Source organism: Dama dama, chromosome 14 (assembly GCF_033118175.1).
Source record: "Dama dama isolate Ldn47 chromosome 14, ASM3311817v1, whole genome shotgun sequence".
In the NCBI taxonomy this organism is placed as follows: Eukaryota; Metazoa; Chordata; class Mammalia; order Artiodactyla; family Cervidae; genus Dama; species Dama dama.
Genome location: NC_083694.1, coordinates 28,671,311 through 28,690,639, shown reverse-complemented (window position 1 = coordinate 28,690,639; position 19,329 = coordinate 28,671,311). Strand labels below are relative to the sequence as shown.

General features: G+C 37.7%; 1 protein-coding gene and 1 long non-coding RNA gene across 3 annotated transcripts in view; both read right to left on the bottom strand.

Moving 5' to 3' along the window:
* Nucleotides 1-19,329, bottom strand: part of SMYD3 (SET and MYND domain containing 3) — a 714,044-nt gene that overhangs the window by 476,657 nt on the left and 218,058 nt on the right. The window lies entirely within an intron of this gene.
* On the bottom strand, nucleotides 2,747-9,530 carry LOC133069093 (uncharacterized). The gene is made up of 2 exons (XR_009695776.1): nucleotides 6,917-9,530; nucleotides 2,747-6,703 (listed from the first exon to the last, which is right to left on the bottom strand). It is a non-coding gene; the product is annotated as an uncharacterized LOC133069093 (long non-coding RNA).

The following is a 19,329-nucleotide window of genomic DNA, read 5'->3' as shown; positions in this document are numbered from 1 at the left end:
AACAGACTTTTGAACTCTGTGGGAGAAGGTGAGGGTGGGATGTTTTGAAAGAACAGCATGTTTATTATCTATGGTGAAACAGATCACCAGCCCAGGTGGGATGCATGAGACAAGTGCTCGGGCCTGGTGCACTGGGAAGACCCAGAGGAATCGGGTGGAGAGGGAGGTGGGAGGGGGGATCGGGACGGGGAATACGTGTAAATCTATGGCTGATTCATATCAATGTATGACAAAACCCACTGAAATGTTGTGAAGTAATTAGCCTCCAACTAATAAAAAATAAAAAAAAAAATTAAAAAAAACATAATCCAGGTATTCTAGAATCCAGATAATTATTCCCTCAGATGGGTAGCTGCTACGGATAAATGAGACCTCAGAACTTCACTTGTTTTCATGAGCAAAGAGAACGTATCCTTTCCTGCCTTCACTCTTGTTCATCACCAAAATTCCTCCTGCCAACCGGCTGAACCCAAAGTTCCAGAATTCTCTTGACATTAGGTTTGAGTCTTGATTCAAATAGTTCACAGAAAGTGAAGGCATCTCTTTGCATAATTGTGAAGTACAAGGGCATTGAGTCATTGAGAAAGTGGGAGTAAAGCGTTTCATAAAACTGAAAAATAACCACAAGAAAGTGAGGCTAGGGCCAACAACAAAAATTGATGATTTAACAATTTTTCCCAGACTGTTCCTGACCACATAATCAAAACACACCCTCTAACCAATGTAACATACACAGGAAAAGTCTGGGGACAAAACAGAAACTGGGCTCCGACACACTGATTTTGGATTTTGAAAAGATTTCACAAGATTTAAACTCTTTCTGTCTCATCCAAAAGTTGCCCTTCTTTCCAGCTTGAAACTTCTCCAGAGACAATATTTTATTGGAAAAAAATTTTGGCCAAATCAGTATATATAAACGAATTTCTCTAAGTCTGGAAACTAAACTTCCATTCAGATCTAAGTGCCTGCTTTCAGTAGTTTACAAAGGCTGCCTCTTCTGCATGGTTTTGCTAATAAAGCTTAGTCTGAGTCATTTGTTCCACCATCCATTTGTTGTTGTTGTTTGGTCTCTAAGTCAGGTCCAACTCTTTGTGACTCATGGGCTGCAGCCAGTCAGGATCCTCTGTCCTCCACTATTTCCCAGAGTTTGCTGAAACTCATGTCTATTGAGTCGCTGATACTATCTAACCATCTCATCCTCTGCCTCCCACTTCTCCTTTTGCCTTCAATCTTTCCTAGCATCAGGGTCTTTTCCAATAAGTCAGCTCTTCGCATCAGGTGGCCAAAGTATTGGAGTTTCAGCTTCAGCAACAGTCCTTCCAATGAATATTCAACGTTGATTTCCTTTAGGATTGACTGGTCTGATCTCTCCATGAAGTCCAAGGGATTCTCAAGAGTCTTCTCCAGCACCTACTGATCAGTATTTCAACACTTATTTTCCTAAATCAAAGCTGCTCCTGGGCTTCCTTGTGCTTACGTTCTAGTGCTCACCTGATTGCTCTGCAGTCAAGCTCTGAAAGCCTGGTTTGTAGACCCATGCCTTTGGGCAAATCACATAACTGATCTGGTCTCAACTTCCTCATCTAAAGAAGGAAGAAACCATCTACTAGCTTCATAGTGTTGTCCTGAGGATCAACTGAGCTCATGAACAAGATGTGAAAATTAAGTGCAATAAAAACACAGGATAATATCACTGTTGCTGTTATTCAACATTCCACACTTTAATTCATGAAAAAGTGCCCACAATGGACCATTACACAGTATGGGTTTGGTTCTTTTTTTTTTTTTTTAATTTTCTCAATGTACTAGAAAAAATATCCCTGAAAAAAAAATAGGTTCTATAAAACTCTTCATTTAAAATCATATTTGAGAATCATAGTACAATATGATTAAACAGCTTTACCTAAAGCAACATCAAAATACAGCTTCTCTCTCCTCTTTAAAAAAAATGTATGTGTGTGTGTGCTGTGGTTGTTGTTGTATATGTGTTTATGTACTTTGAAAACTAGTTTTCGTTATCATTTAATTAAGATAAGGTCACATGAAGCCTACTGCCCTTACCTTTCATTGCACTATATCTGCTTTGGCAACTGTTTCTTAGATAGGATGTTCTATGAACTCGAAACTTATTTCCCCCTCAGATAAGTGATCTTGTCCTTTTTATATTAAAACTTTGTTTCATTTCTGCTGAGAGAAGTTGCCCCAGTCAGTCAAACATGTTCCATCTGAACTTGCCTTCAAACTGAGTCACTTGTGGCAATGTGCCTTATGGAGTCCGTTAATAATTTTAAGTGCTTGCAGGGTAAATTTAAACACATTCCTTTCCATCCTCCTCTTTTTCTTCATTCTCGCACCAACTATACTTTCCCCTTTTCTTTCTCTTGATATATAACATACCTGCAAAACTGTCTCAAAAAAAACTTGCTATGAAATCAACATTTAAAAAATGTACTTTTCTATATTCATATGATACATTGATTCCATTGATTCTTCAGTCTAAAATGTCTCTACAAATTTGGCAACACTATCTAATCTATTCTCACCTTGTGTCTACTGTGACTAATTACATTTGAAAATTTTCATTTTCATAGTCCAATACTTACATCTTCAACTCTTTCTTGAGAAATCTGGTTATCATAGAATATCTATTTAAAAAGAAGCAACTAAGTTCAGAACACTATTTTCAGTGACTGCAAAACTGCAGCATGCAATGCAATTTTTCACAAAAGCTAGGTGCGAAGACAGATAATGTTCAAATTTCATAAGAGAATATTTTATTTTGAAAAATAAATCTTCACCAGACTAAACACATAAGTTTACAGAAAGCCAGTAAGACATTATTACACTTATATAGTGCTTTGAATAATCAAAAAGGAGCCCACTGATTACATCAGAAATAGTCAATAGGGTTGTAACACTGACAAAATGGCAGCTTCTGTCTAACTCAATTAGAAATTAGATTACAACTGAGATTTCATTTAAGGTGATTTTCATACACTTAGAATTTTACCAAGCAAAATAGGAAAAAAGTAACTTTGAAAGACGCCTTTAAGGATAACTATGAAATTTGAGAGTGTAAATACAACTGTCCTAGGTCAGACTTTAAAAGATAGCCATCTGACACCAAAAACAAAGGCAACAAAAACAAAAGCAAAAACAAAAAACTGAGACTACATTAAGCTAAAAAGCTACTTCACAGCAAAGCAAATCACAAACAAAATGAAAAGGCAACCTACCAAATAGGAGATGACATTTGCAAATTGTGTATCAGACAAGGGGTTAATAGTCAAAATACACAAAGAGCTCAAACAACTTAATAGTAAAACAACAAACCAAATTAAAAAGTAGGCAGAGGATATGAATAGCCATTTTTTTCCAAAGAAGGTGGAAACAGACAGAGATGGTCAACATGAAAAGGACTTAATACCAAAAACTATCAGAGGAATACAAATCAAAGCCACAAAAAGATATTTGACACTTGTCAGAATGACCATTCTCAAAAAGACAAGAAATAACAAGTGTAGGTGAGAATAAATAAATAGACATACATAGATATACACACATATACTGGAATGTTTTTCAGCCATGAAAAAGAAAAAAATCTTGCCATTTGAGACAAGAAAGTTCATTGAGGGCATTATGCTAAGTGAAATAAATCAGAGAGAAAATGTTAAATACTTTATGATCTCACTTTTACGTGAAATCTTAAAAAAAAACAAAAAAATGAGCTCATACATACACAGAACACATAGGTGGTTACCACAGGCAGAGGACTGGGGGACGACAAAATGGGTTAAGGGGGTCAAAAGGCACAAACTTCCAGTTATAAAATATAAGTCAAGGAGATGCAGTGTATAGGACGGTGACTGCAGTTAATAACACGGTGTTGCAAATTTGAAAGTTTCTAAGAGAGAAAAATCTTTAAAGTTCTCATCAGAAAGAAAAATTCTGTAAGGATGCACAGTGACAGATGCTAACTAGACTTCTGGTGGTGATACTTTTGCAATATACACAAACACTGAATCGCTATGCTGTGGTATACCTGAGACTCCTATAGTGTTTATGCCAATTGTACCTCAACAAAACCCAAAAAACTTTCAATAACAGTTATTAGCTTTAAGAGATCAATAAACTAAAATGAAAACCTGAATTCCAGCTACTTTAAGATCTGCTAAAAATTATATATGACCTACATGTAGTTTTGGAAGCTCATTTCAGATGTGATTGGTTTTTTTTGGCAGGGGGACGCTGTGCTGACTCTTTGTTGCTACATGGACTTTTCTCTAGCTGCAGAGAGCAGGGCCTCCTCTCTAGTCGCAGTGCACAGGCTTCTTATGGCAGTGGCTTCTCCTGTTGCAGAGTCCAGGCTCTAGAGAATGTGGCCTCAGTAGTTGTGGTTCCCAGGCTCTAGAGCACAGGCTCAATTGTTGCGGCAGACAGGCTTAGCTGCTCTGGCGCATGTGCGATCTTCCTGGACCAGGGATCAAACCCACGTCTCCTGCAAAGGCAGGTGGATTCTTTACCACTGAGCCACCAGGGATGCCCCAGATGTAATTTCTTACAAGAGAAAATCAATAGGGAGATTTGAGTTGGGAGTAGGTAGTCTATTTGAGGAGAAGGCAATGGCAACCCACTCCAGTACTCTTGCCTGGAAAAATCCCATGGGCAGAGGAGCCTGGTAGGCCACAGTCTGTGGGGCTGCAAACAAGCATGAGTGATTCTGTGGCCAAGGCGTGCTGAGATTCATGGGGTCTCGAAGAGTAGGACACGACTGAGCGACTTCACTTTCACTTTTCACTTTCATGTGTTGGAGAAGGAAATGGCAGCCCACTCCAGTGTTCTTGCCTGGAGAATCCCAGGGACGGCGGAGCCTGGTGGGCTGCCGTCTAAGGGGTCGCACAGAGTTGGACATGACTGAAGTGACTTAGCAGTAGCAGCAGCAGTCTATTTGAGTTGGACATGAGGATTATGTTGCTGGATTTGAAGTTTGGAGATGAGGGAAAGGAACTTCACAGAGGGACAATTTTTTTCTCATAATATAAAGTAACCTGAGCAGACTTCAAATAGTAGTGTCTTCCTTGAGATATTTTTATGTAAGTTGTAGACATAAGACACCAGTTCGATCCACGGGTCAGGAAAATTTCCTGGAGAAAGAAATGGCAACTCACTCCAGTATTTTTGCCTGGGAAATCCCATGGACAGAGGAGCCTGGTGGGCTACAGTCCATGAGGTCGCAGAATCAGACACGACTTAGGAACTAAACAACAAGACATAAGACACCTTCCATAGAATATTATCATTTTGTGACTGGAGCTCTTCTCAAGTGCAAAAATAGCCAGCCTGCATCCCTAATAGGGCCCTTGAAAGTGTGCTATTTCAGGTGATTCTGAATGGCTCATCCTCTGGTTCATCCTCTGTTCCCACCTCCCTACCCTACTCTACATATCATATATAAAAATAACAAAAGATAACACACAGTGTTTGCTAAGTGCCACGGACAATTCCAAGTATACTATTGATATATCACGTAGGAACTATGATTATATCCATTTTTCATATAAAGAAGCTGAAGTATAGAGTGATCAGTAACTTTCCCAAGGTCACACATTCAGTGTTATGAACAAATAATACGTATAATTATGTTGACTCCAAAATATAATGAAATAAATTTGCTCTCTGTTAAAGAGTGCTATTTAATTCCATTCCAAATAGTACATTGTATTATTTAGATTCATTCCCTTTAATTAAAGCAGCTTCCCTTTCACATTCATTCGTAGTAACATTTTACTACCTGCATTAAACCCCGGGTGCAAAGCACCCAGTTTTAAAGAGGCCTTGGTTACTGTAAGGAATGTAGTGTAAAAGATAGAGACAACTTTTCATAAATATTTCTTTCATAGAAGAAACAAAGGCATATTTCAAAAAAGAGAATTTGTGGACTTCAGTATAGACTATGTCTGACATAGGTATATTTATACATGACATATAAATCATATTTAAGTATGCACTAGCAGAACAAAGCCTATTAATCCACAGTAAATAAACATGCACAGTTCTATTACAATACATGGAAGTCATCAAGCAGACAATTTTTTTTTCATTAAACACTGAATCATTGTGTCCTGCCAGCAGCATGAAATAAATTAATGTTTAATATTTAATACTGTATGATGGTAATACTGAACCAAATGTGTGTTTCAAATTTTATGTTATTTGACATTTCAATTTTAACTCAAAAGTATTTCTGAAAGAGTTGAAAACATGGGCCTGAAAGAAATAGTTTAAATTTAGTAAGTGTTTCTTGTTTTTGAATGCCACCTTATAGTCATAGCATTTTATCCTTTAGTGATGATTCAAATCCAATTTCAGAAAAGATGAGGCATTATTAGCATTAAAGACATGACAATCTTCAAATAAAAGACATTCAAAAAATCAAAAAATATAAAAGGTCATCACATGACCTATGGTATTTAAACAATTATGTACGAAATGATCAGTTTAGAGATCAGATTTTTTTAAATGTTAAACCTAAAGATAGATAAACACAAAACACATTATTAAAATATGAATTGACCTTAACAAGTGAAAACACTACACTGCATCTAATATACTTCACACCAGCAATTTTTCTTAAAATAGCAATAAGGACTACAACAAGTGAGTTCACCGTGGTCTAGCAGGAAAAACACATCATTTTCTCTTCCTGTTAAGAAAGAAAGGGAAAAGTTCTTTAAAATGAGTGGCATTTCGTGCACAAACAGTAGCCTGTCACATGTACATCATATCCCTTTGGCATCACTGGGCCTTATGTCTGTCAATTTTCAATCACAAGGAAAAAACACAATACATCTTTTTATACGAACCACAAAATGTGTAGAAGTGAGGGGAATAAAGCTGCTGAAATGTCAATACCTACACATCTCCTTCTGTATCCAAATTTTTATCCAATAATATAATTCTGCTGCTTCCGCTCATTTCTCACGTTCTCCTGTTATTACAGAGGACATTTAAATATAAAAATATTTCATGGATTTAAGCAAATTTAAATCTGTGAACAAGAGAAGAATAATTATGAGTGCAGGAGCAGGGAAGTGTGTAGGTGTGTTTGTGTATGTGTGTTTTCTTCTTAGAGTCCAAAATCCCTTTGGATTATTAGTGAAACTCAGACAGAATTTTAAAGCAAATACAGGGAAATTACAGCTAAAGTCCAACTTCATAATGTATTAGGATCCCCTGTTCTAAGCCATGACACATCTTGAGAATAAGAAAACTTTTTTTTTTCACTTTTCACTATTTTACCAACAATTATTAACTATCTGATATGTGCCAGACATACTCCTGGGCATGTCCCATAGGGGGCATGCTCCCATATTTTACCTCATTTAATCTTTTAAAATTTTTTAATATTTCATATAATTTTTAAAGGTAACTTTCCATTTATGGTCATTACAAAGTATTGGCTATATCCCCCATATTACACAACACATCCTTGGGCCAATTTTACACCCAATAGTTTGTACTTCCCGCTCCGCTATCCTTATATTGCTCCTTCACTGAGAACTACAAATTGGTTGCTTATTTGTGAATTTGCTTCTGTTTCTTATATTCACTAGTTCGTTGTATTATTTAGATTCCAAATATGTGATATCATACAGTACTTGTCTTTCTCTGTCCAACTAATGTCACTTAGCATTATACCCTCCAAGTCCATCCATGTTACTGCAAATGGCAAAAAAAAAAAAAATTATGGCTGAGTAATATTCTATTGTATTGTAAACCACATCTTTATAGATTCATCTGTGGATAGACACTTAGATTGCTTCCATATATGGAAATTGTAAGTAATTCTGCTATGAATTTTGGGGTGCATATATCTTTTTCAATTAGTGCTTTTTTCAAATATACACCCAGGAGTATAGTTTCTGGGTCATATGGTAGTTCTATTTTTAGATTTTTGCAGAACCTCCATACTGTTTTCCACAGTGGCTGTACCAATGTCCATCACACCAATAGTGTACAAGGGTTCCCTTTTCTCCACATCCTTGCCAACATTTACTATTTGGTCTTTTTCTTTTCTTTTCTTTTCCATTATAGCCATTTTGACAGGTGTGAAGTGATATCTCATTGTGACCTTGATTTGCATTTCCCTGGTGATCTGGTGATTAGCAACGCTGAGCATCTATTCACGTGCTCTGTTGGCCATCTGCATTCTCTCTTTGGAAAAACGTCTATTCAGTTCTTCTGCTCATTTTTTAATCAAATTGTTTTGTTTTTTTGATGTTGAGTTGTATAAATTGTTTATATATGTTGGATGTTAATCCCTACTTGGTTATATCATTTACAAATATTTTCTCCCATTCAGTAATATTTCCATTTTGTTGAATAACTCATTTAATCTTGACATAGTCCCTCTGATGGTGATTTTATTACCCTGTATTTCTGATGAAGAAACAAACTAAGAGTATTAACTAATTTGCCCGTTTTAGATAGATCACAATTTCAACTCTGGCCTTCCTTTCAGTTAATAACTTAACAACTTACTAAAAATAATAATTTCTTAGGACTTTCTGTAGGTACCAGGCCCTCTGCTTAGCTCAGTCACCACCTTACAAACCCATTTCCCTTTCTCTTCTCCACGGCGCCAGTTCCTGACATCCAGCATGCTACCCAGCCCAGCTCTTTGTGAAGGTTTTTGTACCCAGCTCTTTGTGAGGGTTCACTGAATTATTTAAGTAAGTGACTTGTCTCTATAAAATAAACATACATAGATAACTGGACCCAGGGTGATAAGATCTTAAAACATCTTGCCACTCAACCCCAAAATACATATTTTAAAAATAATTTTTAAGAAGAGTAATTATTTCACTGATTATGAGCATCCAGGAAACCCACATCAGATGGCAAATATGTCCTTCAAACTTACACAGAGAGAGGACACGTGGTGCAGGGTGACACATGCTACACGATGGACATTCCATCAACCCAGTGTATAAATAAACCACCACACAGTCATCTGAATTTTTCAAGTGTGTGATTTGCATACCCAGTTTCGTTACAAGCATCACATGGGCATAGTCTTCTTTTTCAAACTACCAGTCAAAATAACTGCCTATAACTTAGTAGCAAAAGTGGGAAAAATTACTGACTTCTTTCTGAATTATTCCATACTCCCTCAACAAATTTTGCCTTTTTATTCCAAAAAGAAAACACCAATTCCTTTCAAAGGAATGATCAAACCCAAACATTTGTGATAAATCTGAGTATTTAAATCTGAACATTTAAAAAATGTGTCTCAGAAAAAAATTATACTAGCCATTTATTCATGTCTTAAATGAAACGTATAAGATTGTAACTGGCTTAGACAATTATATTTCTCCTTGATAGGTAGTACATAATTAATTTTATCTCCAAATTACTAATTACTTTGATGTAAGAAGTCTTTATAACCAAAAGACAGATATATCAATCTTTCAATTTCTAAGGCATAGCCAAAGAATCATATTGCCTTGAAAGTGAAGTCGCTCAGTCATGTCTGACTCTTTGTGACCCTGTGGACTGTAGCCTACCAGGTTCCACCATCCATGGGACTGTCCAGGCAAGAATACTGGAGTGGGTTGCCATTTCCTTCTCCAGGAGATCTTCCTGACCCAGGGATTGAACCCAGGTCTTCCTCATTGTAGGCAGATGCTTTACGATCTGAGCCACCAGGCAAGTCAATATTGCCTTCAGTTCAGTTCAGTTCAGTCGTTCAGTCGTGTCTGACTCTTTGCGACCCCATGAATTGCAGAACGCCAGGCCTCCCTGTCCATCACCAACTCCCGGAGTTTACTCAAACTCATGTCCATCGAGTTGGAGATGCCATCCAGCCATCTCATCCTCTGTCGTCCCCTTCTCCTCCTGCCCCCAATCCCTCCCAGCATCAGGGTCTTTTCCAATGAGTCAACTCTTCGCATGAGGTGGCCAAAGTATTGGAGTTTCAGCCTCAGCATCAGTCCTTCCAATAAATACCCAGTTCAGAAAGGCTGACAAACTTGCCCAAGTAACTCCATTTCCTGTTTCGCATACTCTAGGATTTTCTTGTAAAAATGTGAGAAGAAAATTCTGCTGGTAAATAACAACTGAAAATGGTTGTCTTGATACAGTGGGTTTCATCTTTTCTGGCTGGTTGCTGGGGACATCCATAACGAGATGCTACCCCACCTTTCAACTCTTATTTCTCATAACTTTCCTAACACTCCAGCCACTCCAGTCAACATGACTGGGCTCTACAAGTTCTATGCACATTACCTCTTTAGTCATTAACCCCATTGTCAAGAATGTCTTTTTGCTTGCTTTCATATGCCTTGTTCAATTCAACAAATTCTAAACAATTTCTGTGGACAAAATGATTTCTTAGACATGTCCCTACTTTTAAGTAACTTTTGATCTAATGGATAAGAAAATAGACAAAACAATTGACACAATATAAATCTGAATAAAACTGACGTTACAAAGAAGCCCAAACTCCTACAACTTCTGAGGGAAAATGGGAGAAAGCAATTTTTTTCTAGTATAATCAGAAAAGGTAAGGAGATTTGCACTGGATCTTGATGGATGTGGATATAGAAAATGTAGTGAAGAATAAAATTCCTACATCATAAACATATAGGACACAAGTATGTCAAAGCATGGGCTTCCCAGGTGGCTCAGTGGTAAAGAATCCCTCTGCCAATGCAGGAGATGCGGGTTCAATCCCTGGGTTGAGAAGATCCCCTGGAGAAGGAAATGGCAACCCACTCCAGTATTCTTGCCTGAAAAATCTAATGGACCGAGGAGCCTGGCAGACTACAGTCCACGGGGTTGCAAGAGTCAGACACGACCTAATGACTAAACAACAACATATATCAAAGTATCTAGTATATTCTGGGGATGTGTATAACTGGAGTGCACTGTAGCACACTCATCTGGAAAGAAACCATGGAATAAGTTCACTTAAGGCCTAGATTGCTTCAATAAAAATAATCTCTAATTTGACAAAGCATTTTATAGTTCAGAAAATAGTAATTTAAAGAACAAAATATAATAATTTTAAGAACAAAAAATAATTTATGCTTTCATATAAATTATTTCCATCAATCATCAGAGCAATCCGACCAAGTTAGCAAGGAAAAAAATGATCAACCTTATTTTACAGATGAAGAAATTGAGTTAAGCAAGAACACTGCTATTTACTAAACATTCACTATGTAACAAGCCCTTTGCAAGATAAATAGCAAACATAATGACCCACTGAGATAAAGAATGATTATCATTCCAGTCTTACAACTAGGACAGTGAGTTCACAAAGGCTGACAAACTTGCCCAGGGAAATGTGACTACCAGGCAACAGAATGAAGACTGGACCGGACCACGCTCTGCCATCTTGGGAGGCAGATTTTAGAGACTGTTGAGGAGGGCAGTAATAAGATTTGACTGTTATTAAAAGGACTCTCACAGTGTTTGAAAAGATAGACTAGGGAAAAAAGAAAAAGATTATTATCAAAGTAGTCCAGATGAGAAGTCTGGGCCTGAAATACCACAGAAGCAGTTAGGATGGTGCAGCTGATGAATGTAAACGTTAGTCGCATAGTAGAAGTGAAGCCAGAGGGTTTGACTGACCCCAGTCAGATACACCATGTTTACCCAAGTCCCATGACCTCCTCTTAAGGAGTTGTGTTGACTTCTCTTTGTCTAGATGCTCACCACCCTTCTTGTGAATACCACATAGGTAAGCATTTGTTACATTTTATCAAATCTAAAATGCCTATGATTTTAAGATGCATTTAAAATTATGTAACAAAGAAACACGCTATCAGTTAATCTACAACATGCCATGGACTTTAAAAAGCACATGGATTTCAGATAAAACAAAATATGAAATAAGATCTGCATCTGAGAATTGATGAGATATGGTAACTTTTCTATATTTGTTCAATACAACTTTCTTTTTTTTTTTGTCATATAATTATTTTTTTTTTATTAGTTGGAGGCTAATTACTTCACAACATTTCAATGGGTTTTGTCATACATTGACATGAATCAGCAATAGATTTACACGTATTCCCCATCCCGATCCCCCCTCCCACCTCCCTCTCCACCCGATTCCTCTGGGTCTTCCCAGTGCACCAGGCCCGAGCACTTGTCTCATGCATCCCACCTGGGCTGGTGATCTGTTTCACCATAGATAATATACATGCTGTTCTTTTGAAATATCCCACCCTCACCTTCTCCCACAGAGTTCAAAAGTCTGTTCTGTACTTCTGTGTCTCTTTTTCTGTTTTGCATATAGGGTTATCGTTACCATCTTTCTAAATTCCATATATATGTGTTAGTATGCTGTAATATTCTTTATCTTTCTGGCTTACTTCACTCTGTATAATGGGCTCCAGTTTCATCCATCTCATTAGAACTGATTCAAATGAATTCTTTTTAACGGCTGAGTAATATTCCATGGTGTATATGTACACCTCACCAAGACTAAGTCGTTCAAGGAAAAGTTTTTTAAATGCAATGCAGTGCTTTATAACCATTCTGTGGGGACTGCATGCACCGTCTTCATAAACACAGAGCACACAGTCTGGACCAAACCCTTCTTAGTTCAAAATGTTTAAGGCCTTCTTAAATTCCTGAGATCTGAGACGTAACTGGCTATTTCTCTTTACTTGTCAGTGTCTCTAATGTAACAGAGAATGTGAAAGTAAGCCCTTACAAGGATGATGATTTTCACCATGACGGTGGTAGTCCTGAGGGTGATGAGCCCAAAAATGCTAACTGCTATTTATTCAGGGCTTACTATGTTCCAAACACTCTGCATAGACTTTCTTGCTTAATTCTTGCAATTCTATGATACAGATAGTACCAGTAGTCTTACTACTAGAAGAATGTCAGTTTCCAACTGGTAATTTTGAAGAAATAAAAACCTAAAGGAGAGTGATTTTTAAATCAAAGGTGCATATGAAGAGAAATATGCCTAAAAAATAACCCTGCCAGCTTTTGTTTATCCTGATTTTGTGAAACATTAACTCAACTCCAGTTAATCGTGCATGCATGGCTCTTTATTGACAATGGATCAGATGGATGTTATTGGTCAGCATATATTTCTTTCTTCTTTTTTTTAAAAAAAATTTTAAAGAATAAACTCTCATTTCACAAATATGAGCCAGCGGAAAGAGACACAATAACTCCAGGGAGCTTGCAATCTTCATTTTTAAAGAACACATCTTTCAAGGGTGATAGGTCTTAGTATATTCACATGTTCAGCGGGTCTCAATATAAACATGAAACAACAATGAAAAGTCAGCAAATCAGCAGGAGGAATAAACATGTCAGACACAGTATAGCATTCAGTGACCATCACATATCTTAATAAATCAGCTCACCGTCCAGCTTGTATAAGCCTTCTCCCGTGGGGGCATCTTGATAAACCAAAGAAACAACAGAAAATACTCCCGCAGTGCTTGCTTTTTTAAGTAGGATTACGTGAAAGTACCTCAGAATCACTTCCATCCCCTCACATTGACAATCTTCCAGTTAATGAGAAAATGGATTTTCTTCTCCCAAAGTATTGGGTTTGAGAATCTTCTGCTCTGCATTAACTAATTCTTCACAAATGTTTTTAATGCTTAAGGTCCACATATTTGCTATTTATAAAAACACAGATGCAACTGATTCACCTCCTTATTTTCAATTTGTTCCTCAAGACACCACTAACTTCTCAGTTCTATTGTGTGCTGAAAACCTATTTCAAAAGGGAATCATGCAAACCCCCCAAACAACTCTTCCATGTTAGTCATCCTTAACACTCATCTAATAAACTTTTATTTTGCTCACCAGTATCAAAGCTTATGATTCCTAAAAAGTTTGGCAATTTTTAAAGGACGGGGAGAGAACTCTACTGGAAATGCCATGCCTTTCTTCTTCACACCCCTTCTTTTTAACATCAGGCAACTTATATACCTTCTGCCAGGACCAGATCTAATCTCATTTCCAACCTGCCATAACAGAATTAACAGATCTTCCTTCCATACTTCCAAACTTTTTGTTCATACTACTATCATAGGACTAATAAAATTATTACAATAAGTTGTTTATATCCCAGATAATGAAGTCTATGAAGACAGAAAACATCATTTATTCATCTTTATATGTCCAAAATGTACCTGATACAGGGGCAGTTATTAAATAAAATTAAATAAAATTTTTGAGTAATTTGATCAATGTGACTCAAAATCCTTAGCAGTAATTTTATTTTAAGGAAAATATTATATATTTTTCAAACATATATATTTTTCAAATATATATTTGAAACAACGAGAAAAAGAAAATGTCTTTTTAAGTAGTAAAAACTCAAAATGGAGTATGACTCCAAGTAAAAAATTTAAATTGCAGAAACTAATATTTTTCTTTTCTCATTCATTTCCCATGGTTTCTTAATTCTCTTCCATTAAACATGGTTATATCTAGGTTTATGAACCTGACAAATGCCTTGCCCCAAAGATATATACAGAATATATACTCAGTACTAAATAATATAAAATTCACTTTGCAACTTTTTGTCAGAATATTTGCCTGCATTTTAAGGATGAAACAGAGCAATATTAAAATATATTTGCATGGCATGAATACAAATCAGCCTAGAGATAGCTGAGTATATGCTTGGCCCAAGGAAAAAGATGGACCACAACTATAAGTATAGCTTAGATACTAAAAAGCTAATAATCATATCTTAACATATGAACCAAAGTTTTATCAACTGATAGAATACCTATAAAATGATCTTCTGAGCCCAATTCTAAAGATAGAAAAAATATGGTTTATGTTATTTGATTATTCCACGTCTATAGCAAACCTCTAAAATCTGACATGAATAATGCCTTGGAGAAACATTTTCAAATTTTCATTTGAACATACTCAACTTCATATTTCTCAAATACCAGCAAACCATTCTTGGTGCATAGAAGCAGAGAGATCTTATCAAAGACAAGGCTTTTAAGCCATCCCTAACTCTCCCCACCATCCAGCTAGACACTATGCCCATATATCCTCAGACCACTCTTTCTGCATCTCTCTTACAACCCTTTAGACAGCCTCCCTGTAATGCAACCCAAAGGCAGAGACCACACCTTAGTTATCTGAGCACAGACAAGTACGCTCAACAATACTTGTTGAATGGAAAGTAGGCTTTTAGTCAACCTTAATTCCAGTTCTTCATTTCAATAGACTTCTACTCCCAGACCAGGCTTAGAGTTCTTTATCTTTCTTCTGTGAGTCTCTAAAAAAGAAGGTCCTTTCTTTTCCTATGAGCAGTAAGAGAAGGCAGCCTCGCATAGTCACCATTCCCAGGTGTGGAGTGTATAAAATGGTCCACATTCAAATTTCTCTCCAGATTTCTTTTGGGTTTTGGAAGATCCTGTTTCCTTATTATTTCTTGCATATTTTATCAAGGTATCAGTTATCAGCTGGAAATCATATCACTGTTTATAAAATGATCTAAACTCTAATTAACATCACCATTACCTTGATAAATTGGTTAATCTGAAGTAGCTGGAGAATTTGTAAGCTCTCACTACTAAATTAGGATCAATAAAGACCAACAAGTATATGTGTTCAAACCTAATTAATAAGCAAAATCTTCCCTTTATCTATCCCACTAAATGCCAGTAATCCCACTCCATCCCACTGTACCCTTATCTAAAGCATACCATTTGAGACCCAGGGTTAGATCCTGAAGTTTCGCACTTTTCTCTGCTCACTTTTTGAATGGTACCATTACTCATTCCAGATCTGCCACTATACTTAGTAGATACACTTAAAAATGCAACTATAACCAATATTAATAAACTGACAAATACTGAATTGAATGATCCCTATATTATCACTGGCTTCCCTGGTAGCTCCAGACAGTAAAGAATCTCCTGCAATGCAGGAGAACTGGATTCTATCCCTGGGTTGGGAAGATCCCCTGGAGAAGCACATGGCAACTCTAGTATTCTTGCCTGGGGAATTTCATGGACTGAAAAGCCTGGCAGGCTACAGTCCATGAGTTGCAAAGAATCAGACACAACTGAACAACTAATACTTTCACTTCTTATTATCACTATAAGAATTAGTTTAATAATGCAATGTTACAATAGTGCTTGTTTTGATATTTTGGCAGCGAGGCATATGGGATCTTAGCTCTCCAACCTGGGATCAAACCTGCATCCCCTGCCTTGGAAGATGAAGTCTTAACCACTGGACCACCAGGGAAGTCCTAATGTTGTGATGTTGATATATTCTTATTTTCTAGATCAGGAAACTGAGGCTTATAAGTTAAATAGTTGGTGGCAAATAATGGAGCCAGAATTAGAATCCAGATCTAATTTATAAATTAATAGTCTTTCTCCCATACTACAGTATGGCTCTTGCCTTTATTCTGTCAAGTATTATTCTTGAATGACCCTAATAGCGTTGGCTTAACATTTCTAGTATGTTATTTGTAAAACGGAATTCTGACATAGCAGACAGCAGGGGAGCGAGGCTGAGACTGGCTCTCTATACTGTCAGAGATGATTTAGGCTGTGTTCCCATGGGATGTGAATGTCTCTCAGGCTGCCTGCATCTGTGGTGAGACATTTTATTTCACAGTTTATGGGCTAGTCAATAAAATTTGGATGAATTTATACTGGATGGAAGGACTCTCAACCTGAATCAGTGAAAAACCAGAGCTGTAGAATTTTCTTAAAGTTGTATTGTATTGCTTTCAATTATATTCAGTAAGTTAGCAATTTTAAAACAGGAAATAATCATGTGCATTTGGAAAACAGGGTCCACAGCATCCAGCAGTAGTGGCTTAAAGCAGGAGTTTTAGTTGTTGAGTTGATAAATCGTGTCCGACTCTTTGCCACCCCAAGACCGTAGCCCGCCAGGCTCCCCTGTCCATGGGATTTCCGAGGCAAGAATACTAGAGTGGTTGGCCATTTCCGTCTTCAGAGAAGTACCAGAATAAAACACTGGACTAGGTGTCAGTATTATGCTCACATCAGTGTTTTTTGCTATATGACCGTTCTTTCTTAGAAAAGTCAGGTATTATAAGATGCCCAGATGTGAAACTTAGAATACTAGAACTAAAGGGAGACTACATCACGGGTTTATAAAATTTTAGATAATACGTAAGTAATTAACTACAGGAATCACAGAAACCATAAAATAAGTATGTTATTATTTTAAGCCACTAAATGTGTAGCAGTTTCTCACCCACAACAGAGAACTAATCAAGACAGGGAGGGAGAAACTTCTTACCTGGTTAAAAAGAAAAAATGTTGCCAATAAAGCAGGCTTTTTCAGAACACCAGTGCTAGGCAGAGCTGTCTGTCTGTTGTACAGACCACAGACCACTTAGTTCAGTGAGTAATGCCGCCCTGTGTTCCTTCCTGATACCACTCTAGTCTAGCAACTTCAGCCCTAAAGCATGATCAAATACGGATCACAGGCCACACAACAGTCCTTACAAGCACTGCTGGGAGCATGCAACCCCCTGTGCTTTGAAGCAGAGCCCTATCCCCTTCTGAGGAGACCCTTCTCTCTTGGCTCTAAGTGGCCCCAGGAGACACGGCTCACAAGAGTCCTTTGGGATCCATTAAAACCAGGAGAGGAGATTGCTGTCACCATTCCTTACTCACGAGCATGGGCTTCCAGTCTACAACTGAAGAAGGCTACAACACTAGGGCAGGCTCTTGATTTCTATAGTATATTTAGCATTCAATTCAAACATGCAGAATAGTGAACAAGCCAAAGCAAACACACAGTATGGAGAGAAAAACACAGTATGGTATCATGGAAAAGAATACTAGAAGAAGTCTGAAGGGGGACTTCCCTGGAGGTCCAGTAGTTAAGAATCCACCATGCAATGCAAAGGACATAGGTTCAATCCCTGATCAGGGAACTAAGATCCCAACTCACGTGCTGCAACTACTGAGACTGCAGGCCACACTAGGAGAGTCAGTGCTCTCCAGCGAAAAGATCTCGCAAGACACAACTAAGATCCAATGCAGTCAAATTAATTAATTAAATTGAATACATTTTTAATTTTTTTTTTTAAATAGGAAAAAGGAAGTCTGAAGTGCTCTGCCAGCAGCAGCCCTGCCCATGGGGCATCGCACAGCCACCTATGAGAGGCTTACGACACTCCAGGTATCTTCCGGGTCTAACAGTTCTTACATTCTTCAGTCTTAACATAAGAATGTCTTAGTTCAACAATTTTAGTAACAAGCACCTACTACGTTAGGAAAATAAGTGTACCAAGACATCAAGACATCTATTTCTGCTTTATTGACTACGCCAAAGCCTCTGAATGTGTGGATCACAATAAACTGTGGAAAATTCTGAAAGAGATGGGAATACCAGACCACCTGACCTGCCTCTTGAGAAACCTATATGCAGGTCAGGAAGCAACAGTTAGAACCAGACATGGAACAACAGACTGGTTCCAAATAGAAAAAGGAGTACATCAAGGTTGTATATTGTCACCCTGCTTATTTAACTTATATGCAGAGTACATCATGAGAAACGCTGGGCTGGAAGAAGCACAAGCTGGAATCAAGATTGCCGGGAGAAATATCAGTAACCTCAGATATGCAGATAACACCACCCTTATGGCAGAAAGTGAAGAGGAACTAAAAAGCCTCTTGATAAAAGTGAAAGAGGAGAGTGAAAAAGTTGGCTTAAAGCTCAACATTCAGAAAACTAAGATCATGGCATCTGGTCCCATCACTTCATGGCAAATAGATGGGGAAACGGTGTAAACAGTGTCAGACTTTATTTTGGGGGGCTCCAAAATCACTGCAGAAGGTGACTGCAGCCATGAAATTAAAAGATGCTTACTCCTTGGAAGGAAAGTTATGACCAACCTAGACAGCATATTAAAAAGCAGAGACATTACTTTGCCAAAGGTCCGTCTGGTCAAGGCTATGGTTTTTCTAGTGGTCATGTATGGATGTGAGAGTTGGACTGTGAAGAAAGCTAGGTGCCGAAGAATGATGCTTTTGAACTGTGGTGTTGGAGAAGACTCTTGAGAGTCCCTTGGACTGCAAGGAGATCCAACCAGTCCATCCTAAAGGAGATCAGTTCTGGGTGTTCATTGGAAAGACTGATGCTGAAGCTGAAACTCCAGTACTTTGGCCACCTCATGCGAAAAGTTGACTCATTGGAAAAGACCCTGATGCTGGGAGGGATTGGGGGCAGGAAGAGAAGGGGACGACAGAGGATGAGGTGGTTGGATGGCATCACTGACTCAATGGACATGAGTTTGAGTAAACTCCGGGAGTTGGTGAT